Below are 7683 nucleotides of genomic sequence, written 5' to 3' on the forward strand. Positions count from 1 at the left end.
GGTGGATTCTCTGTTTCCCAATGTCATCACCTCACAACTGGATGTCTTTCGGGAAGGTGTGTTTTAGTGAAACACAAGCTGTTGGGCTTAATATGGGGGTAAGTATGTGAAACGTCATGGCCTGTGAAATACAGGTCACATTAGGAGATCTGGGCCCCTTCAGGGGATGAGGAACAAACTCTGCTGTTTTACTGTTTAGCCTGCTTGTTGCCCAATAGTGAGCAAGTGGGGTGATTTGAGGGAGCAGCTGAGACATCTAAACAGGCTGGCCAGGAGCAGATATCAGCCATGCAAGGGAGAGGTGGGTGTGGCAGTGACTTCACAAGGGCCTTTGGCAGGAACTCAGCCTATAGGGCAAAGGTGGTGAGGAGGCTGTGACCTCACACAGCTCCCTTGACATCAGACATGCAGTAGAGGGGGACAGGGCAGGAGGAACCTTGGAGACCCCTGTAGCCTTGCTGCAACAAGCCTCCTTTTTGTGGTCTCTCCTGGAGGACTAAGAGAGGATTTGTGTTCACGCACCTGAGTGCTAAGGAGGAGCTTCTTTGGGAGTTTTCGCCTTTCCATCTTGATTTTGTAGAAAGCAGACATCCCCTGTGTAGAAGGTAAGATTCTCAGTGAGGGTTGGAACATGTTCAGTCTGATCCAAACATTGCCAGCCGAGTGCTAGGCTCGGAAAACACAAGTTAAGTTGGCAGAAAAATGTCCCACCTAGGAATCTGCCCCATAATAACTGGTTAACTAATGCGTCTCAAAATGTAATTGTAAATGAGGAATCATTATTGAGTGGGTGTCTTTCTAGTAGGGTCCTGCAGAGATCGGTTCTTGGCCCTACACTATTTAACATTTTGATCAGTGACTTGGAAGCCAATATAAAATCATCACTGATAAAATCTGCAGATGACAGAAAGATTGCGGGAGCGGTAAATAACAAACAGGACATGTCACTAACACAGAGCCATCTGGACTGCTTGGTAAGCTGAGCACAAGCAACATACATTTTAGTATGTCCAAATGTAAAGTTATACCTCTAGGAACAAAAAATATAGGCTATATGTACAAGATGGGGGACTCTATTCTGAGAAGCAGTGACCCTGAAAAAGATTTGGGGTCATGTTGGCTAATCAGCTGACCATAAGCTCCCAGCATACATAGCAGAATCTCAGATAGAAGTAAAGAGGTGTATTTGGTACTGGTGTGATGACTACTGGAATATTGTATCCAGTACTGGTGTCTACAATTTGAGACGGATGCCAATAAATTGGAAAGGGTTCAGAGAAGAGCCACAAGAATGATTAAAAGATTAGAAAACATGCCTTATAATGATAGACTCAAAGAGCTCAATCTATTTAGCTTAAGAAAGAGAAGGTTAAGGAATGAGCATAGGGGAACAAATATTTGCTAATGGGCTCTTCACTTTAGCAGACACAGGTATAAGAAGATCCAATGGCTGCAAGTTGAAGCTAGACAAATTCAGATGAGAAATAAGGCAAACATTTTTAACTGACAGGGTTTGGAACAATTTACCCAGGGTTGTGATGGAGCCTCTATAACTGTCATTTTTTAAATCAAGATGGGATGTTTTTCTAAAAAAACTGCTCTAATTCAAACATGAATTATTTTGAGAGAAGTTCTATGGCCCATGTAATACAAAAAGTCAGACTAGATGATCAGAGTGGATCTTTCTGGCCTTGGAATCTATGATTCACTGAGGCATTTGGAATTTGCCCTTTTTTGCTTGCCTTTACCTCCCTTCCTCTTGTCTTTTCTCTTCTCTTTTCTTGTTCCGTTTCTCTCTGCTGCTTTTCTTCCTGAGGAGGGTGGGGCTGTGCTCTAGCTGTCATTGTAAGAGGCCCTTACAAAGAGGTGGGGCTGGAATTGTGTGCTGATGGTGATCTCCCCCAGGATGATCTCCTATGGTGACTAATGCTGTCTTTTGGCCATCTGTTCAATTGCTCAGCTTCCAGCCTCTGAGAGTCTCCACACTGATTGGCTGAGCTTGGGGTTCTTACTGAGTTAACAGGGAGGAGACTCAGGTCACTGTTGGCTGAGGGCAGTGAGGCCTAATGCTCAGTTCAATGACATTTCTTTGTCTGGCTGTAACATGATAATTTTTGAAGACTACATTAAATTGATTCAAAAAACAGCAACACCAGAAAAGCCTGATTTCCACACCATGCCCATTAACTTGGTGCTGTAGGCAGAGGTGCTTTGTGACACCAGAGTTAATTCAGCCAGTCAGTGCTAACTTTCTCCAGGTGATTTGCATAATTCAACCCCATTGGTTAAAATGAGTCAGCAAATGAACCTGCAGGTTTCAGTGGGAGAGATGACCAAGGCAGGTGGCAGGATTAGGACTTAAGATCAGGGTTATTGGAGTGAGTGAGTGATGGGTGGGTTGCTGAGTTACCTTAGCTGTCACAATGCTATTGCTCAGGCTCCTCTGCCTGCAGCACCACATGGGCACCGACTGTCAAGGGGAAGTTTTTGTTGATCTGAAACATATAAAACAAGAAGAACCAAAGAGGAATGGCTTAGACTATTTGACAATAAAATGTAGGGTTTTAGGCATTATTCAGTGCAATTGCTACTGGTTCAGGGATGGAAACTGGGCCTACATAAACAAACAAGTGTCTGACCCTCTAGTTCAGTGGTTCCCAAACTTTAACAGCCCACGAACCCCTTTAACAAAATTGTGAAATCTCGTGACCCCCCTCCTAAAAATGAATATTTCCAGGGACTTAAGTTTAAAGTTGCTCAGTGTGATGGATGCCCTTGCTTTGCTCTGCATAGCTCTTGGAAGTCCGGAACCACTGGAGAAAGATAAAGTCTCAGGTCTGGTAACACAGACTGCTAACAACCAACAAACTAGAAAATGAGAAGATTCACTCAAGTCTCACTGAAGCAAAACAGCACTCCAGAGAGAATGACAATTACTGAGGCACCTTAACATTGCTACACTGGCTACAACGTGCTTCCAGCTGTTTTTGATCACAAACAGCTTTACTTCCATCACAAGGGTTCCCTGCGAGGGACAAATTAGCTTGGACCATCTCCCACATGCAGCATGGCCCCTGCTCACTCAGGTCCCACCTGCTGCCTCCAATGCCCGGGGTCCTCTGGCCGCCATTAGTGAAATTTTTCTGGCGAACCCCCTGTAATGTTCAGTGAACCCCCAGGGGTTCGCGAACCCCAGTTTGGGAACCACTGCTCTAGTTAGTCTCTTTTAAGATTGAGTGGGGAAATCCGTCCCTCAGACGTGGGGAGCGGCTCGATGGAACTTTTGGTGGCCTCAGGTGCCATTAGTACCCCGGGTTACTGAGGGGTGTCCAAATCTCTGACTAATCCTTGTTCCCTTGCAGCAGGAGGATGTTACTGACAAAGTGATGGCCCAGCTCTATTCCATCCAGTGCTTGCGCCAGATACCCAAGGCACTGCAGGGACTGTGCCCCTTGGGACATCTTACAGTTACCCCCCCGCCCAGCACCTGCCTGTCCAGCAGCTCAGACTCCCTGCTGCAGGTACTGCTCTGTCTCACTGAATATGGGGGTGGGGAGGGAGAGGGGCTAGTGGGAGTGGAGATAGAGTCCACAGCACTGAGAAGCCCTCTCCCTTGTGGGTGGGATGGGGTTTTCCCTCTGCTCCCAAATCCCCTTTGGCTGGGTCATAGGTTCTTCTTACCCTCCTTTTTCTTGGCCTTGCCCTCTGTGCCCTCGCTCCTGCTCCCAGGTCGTGCTCTCCCTACCCGGCCAGACACAGAGGGCCTGCATGTTAGTGCCAGGGCCCATGTCCCCCCTGGAGCTCAGAAAGTTCCCCATTGCAGCAGGGGGAATGGCCAAGCACCCCATCAGCAGCACTCCCTGACCTTGGGCTGCTGTGGCAGGGCCCTGCCCCAGTATCCTGAGTGAGAGCCACACCCAGGCCGAGCTCCAGGCCCTGGAGGGGTAAGGGAGGAGGCTCCTTCCCAGCTGCTCTGGGCTCATGCCTGCCCCTGACTGCTGTGGATTGGCAGCACATGGTCCCCCCTCCACTGCTGGGTGTGGAGCTGAATTGAACTGAGGCCTTGGGCCTTTTCTGCTGCTCATTGGAGCCTCCCACTCCCTCACAAGGGGTGGGGAAGGACCCCTCCCCACACACTTTTACCACTCCTAAGGGCTAGGGCAAGGACTTCCTCTCCCCAGGGGGAGGGCAAAGGTCCCCCTCCCTGCCCCTCAGTCCATCCCCCCCATGCAAGGGATCAGAGGAGGAGTTCCAACTTCAGGGAGCCAGAGCTAGAATGCCACCTCCCTCTCACCACCAAGCCCCACCCCCACTCCACAGTGCCACGGTCTGTCCGGTTACTGTCCATGCCTCATGCCCAGAGGCCAGTTTAGGGAGCTTCTGGCTCTCAGGGCCCAGCCCAGGACAACAGGTTTGGTTTATTACAATGAGAACATCCTTAGAACCAAAGTTTCTCATCAATAACCATTGCAGTCTGGGAGAGGGGGCCTGATGTGGAGCCCCTCCTCTGTGGTCACTGCTCAGACGTTCCCATGGCCCATGTCACCCATGAAATTGTGAATATATGAGCATCCCACCACCTGGGGCCCAATCCACCTACATGGTATCTGAACCGCTCCCAGCCAGGAACGAAACTCCCTCCAAGCACCTGGGGCAGGGAAGGATCCTTTCCATCTGACAGGTGGGGACTAAGACACAGAAAGGGCTGTGTCCCAGGTCACACAAATCTGGGTGTAGATCTGGGAACTGGACTGGATCCCAGGCTAGTGCCTTCCCCCAGGGACAGCTTCAATTTCCGCCCTTTACTCTCCACTCCTTCTAGGGGGTCTCTGAATGTGAAATGAACAGGAGCTAGAGATGCAAATGTGGTCCCTGGCACAAAGCCTGGGTGGGAACTCCCCAGCCCTGGATCCCAGCCCAGGGACAGAGACATTTTTTCATTGTGCTGTTCTTTTATTCCTAGGAAGAGAGTCCCCAGTTTAAGATTCACGATCCCAGATCTGCAAGGCTCCAGGTGGAGAGTGCCTGGGAGTACCAGGAAATCATCTAGGGAACAAAGAAGATCCATGCCCTTCTGCTGAGACAGTCCCCACCTTGATCCTGGTTCATGCCTCCGTGTACCGTTCTGCCCTCCAGTTCCTGGCTATTGACTCTGGCTTGATCCTCAGCTCTGGTCTCTGGCTACTGACCTTGGCATGACCCTAAGCTCTAGATGTTGGCTACGAACTCTTGCTCAGTATTATCCTTGCCCTCCTCTAGCCTCTCTCCAGCCCCACCAACAACCCACTCCAGCCTTGCCTCCTCCTCCTGATCCTCCCCCAAACCCTTGGACTCTGATTACCTGGCTTCAACCTTCTGCCTGTAACTGGAATGTGGCTTAATATCGACTTGGCTTTCCTTTGGACTCTGACCACCTGGCTTCGATCTCTGGCGTGCACCTGGACTCTGGCTACGGTTCTGATTCTGGTTTGTCTATGGACTGTGATCTTGGTTTTGACCCCGGATCTCGATTCCCTCACCATCCTTCACCCAGGCCCAACCCTATGCCTAACTGTGACCTACGCTTCAACCACTAGGCCTAATTATCGGTGGCAGCACCTGACACCAAGTGGTGCAAATTTTTGCAGAAAAGAAGGCCCTCCACACATAAAAGTGTCCCATACGCAAAAGGGGACACATCACACCAGGTATGAATGATGGCCTTGCTATCTGAGCCTGGCCCTGTGGTGTCCCTAGTGGAGTGGTTCAGTGGAGATGACTGAAAATTCAGGGGTTTCCTTAACCAGCCTGTGCCCCTGGACTCACTCCACCAATCAGGCCAAGGAGGGATTGACCAGTGAGGTGCGAGATTTGGCCTCACCTCTACTTAGGCAGAATAGCCTGCACTAACAGACGGGAGAACCTTCTTCTGTGATTGACTAAAGCTTTCCTGCCAAAATTCTAGCAGGCATGGAGGCCAGCCGCCTCTTATACTATGTACTTCTGATGGTTTGTGGCCAATGCTGAATAGAACCAGTGGCCCAGTTTTATCATTTCTGCTGGGCACTCAGTGAAGAGGTCAAGGAGGAGCTAGCCTGGCTAGAGGCCTTCTTGGGCCTGGACAGCTTCATTGATCTAGCGGCCATGCCCACTGAGAACTGTTATCACGAGTGGAGGGAGGAAAAGAGAAGAGGGTATTACACAGACAATTCGCACAGGCTCTGCGCTAGCACCCTTGAGTTCATCCCCTGAACCCATGCAGGTCAACATGGCCCAGCGATGCTTGATCACTGAGGAGAGGGAGTGAAGTCAGGCAATAACCTGTTCGTCTACTGCGGCAAGCCAGAGCAGCACTCACTGAATACCTGGCATGGACCCCAGCCAGGAAAGTATCGGGAAATGAACAAGCCCAAGTTTTCACGGGGATCCAGCTGGGTCCACCTGGGCCCTCTCTGTATCTCCAGGTTTCAGTTCAGTTGTGCATCCCCAGAGAAACACGACAGGTGCCACTGCAGTGGGCACTTATTGATTCTGGGGCTGCAGACAATATCATAAATTTCAAGACAGCCCAAGGTCTGCAAATCCTCGTCCAGCAGAAATCACATCGGCTGTTGTGGAAACGATTGACAGGACCCTCTTTTCCTTTGGGCTGGTAACCCAGGAGATGATGGCCCTGGAAGTGGTAACCCAGGTACACAAAGAAATGCTGACATTCGCTGTGATATGTTCCCCACATTTCTGTGGGCTCACCTGGTTAGCATGACAGGACCCCCATGTTCTCTGGCAAACCCAGAAGACCAGCTTGCCCTCCAAGCGCTATCAGCAGGCCTGTCTCCATAGCAACAGCATCGAGTTCCTGGGCCCAGAGGCCCATTCCCAGACAGTGGTGAGTCCACCCCTGTATGTACTGGAGCTCACAGCAACTGGCTGCAGTGAACCATTCTTGGGTCTGATACCTCGCATTCCTGATAAATACCAGGTTTATGTGAATATGTTTGAAAAAAATGAGGACACTTTGCCTCTGCACCAAGACTATGACTGCCCTATTGACCTACAACCTGGAGCCGAATTTATGCAGTGTCCAAAACAGAACTAGTGGCTCTCCCTGCGTATAGTCAAGAAAACCCATCCAAAGGGTTTATTTGTCACTCAGCGTTTCCCACAGAGGCCCCGTCCTCTTTGAAAAGAAGAAAGGTGGGAATATGCACCTCTGTGTAGACTACCAGCCCCTGAACGAAGTGACAGTTTGGAAGCTGTACCCCCTGCCCTTCATCCCAGAACTGTTGGATCACATGAAACCCGCACGGGTATTCATTAAACTAGACCTCCATGGACTTACAATCTAATACTCAGTTGGGTGGGGGACAAATGGAAGACAGGTTTCCAAACACATTATGGACACTTTAAATATCTGGTTTTGCCATTTGAACTGACTAATGGCTCTGTGACCTTGCAACACTTCATCAGTGATGTATTTGGGGACATTCTGGATCAATACATTGTCATCTATTTAGATGACATACTTCTATTGGAGAACCCAGAGCAGCACGTGCACCACATCAGAACCTGGAGAGATTATGGTAGCATGGTCTATATGCAAAACTGAAAAACCATACCTTCGGCCAACCCTCCATGGAGTTTTTGGGACACATCTTCTCCCCAGAAGGCGTTAAGATTGATCCAAATAAGATGGATCCATTTGCA

General features: G+C 49.6%; 1 long non-coding RNA gene across 1 annotated transcript; it reads left to right on the forward strand.

Annotated features, from left to right (window-relative positions):
* Positions 1–448: 448 nt before the first annotated feature.
* LOC123362638 lies at positions 449–5681 on the forward strand. Its single transcript, XR_006576503.1, has 3 exons — positions 449–605; positions 3363–3521; positions 4964–5681. It is a non-coding gene; the product is annotated as an uncharacterized LOC123362638 (long non-coding RNA).
* The last annotated feature ends 2002 nt before the right edge of the window (positions 5682–7683 follow it).

The sequence above is a fragment of the Mauremys mutica genome, chromosome 2 (genome assembly GCF_020497125.1).
Source record: "Mauremys mutica isolate MM-2020 ecotype Southern chromosome 2, ASM2049712v1, whole genome shotgun sequence".
Taxonomy (NCBI): Eukaryota; Metazoa; Chordata; order Testudines; family Geoemydidae; genus Mauremys; species Mauremys mutica.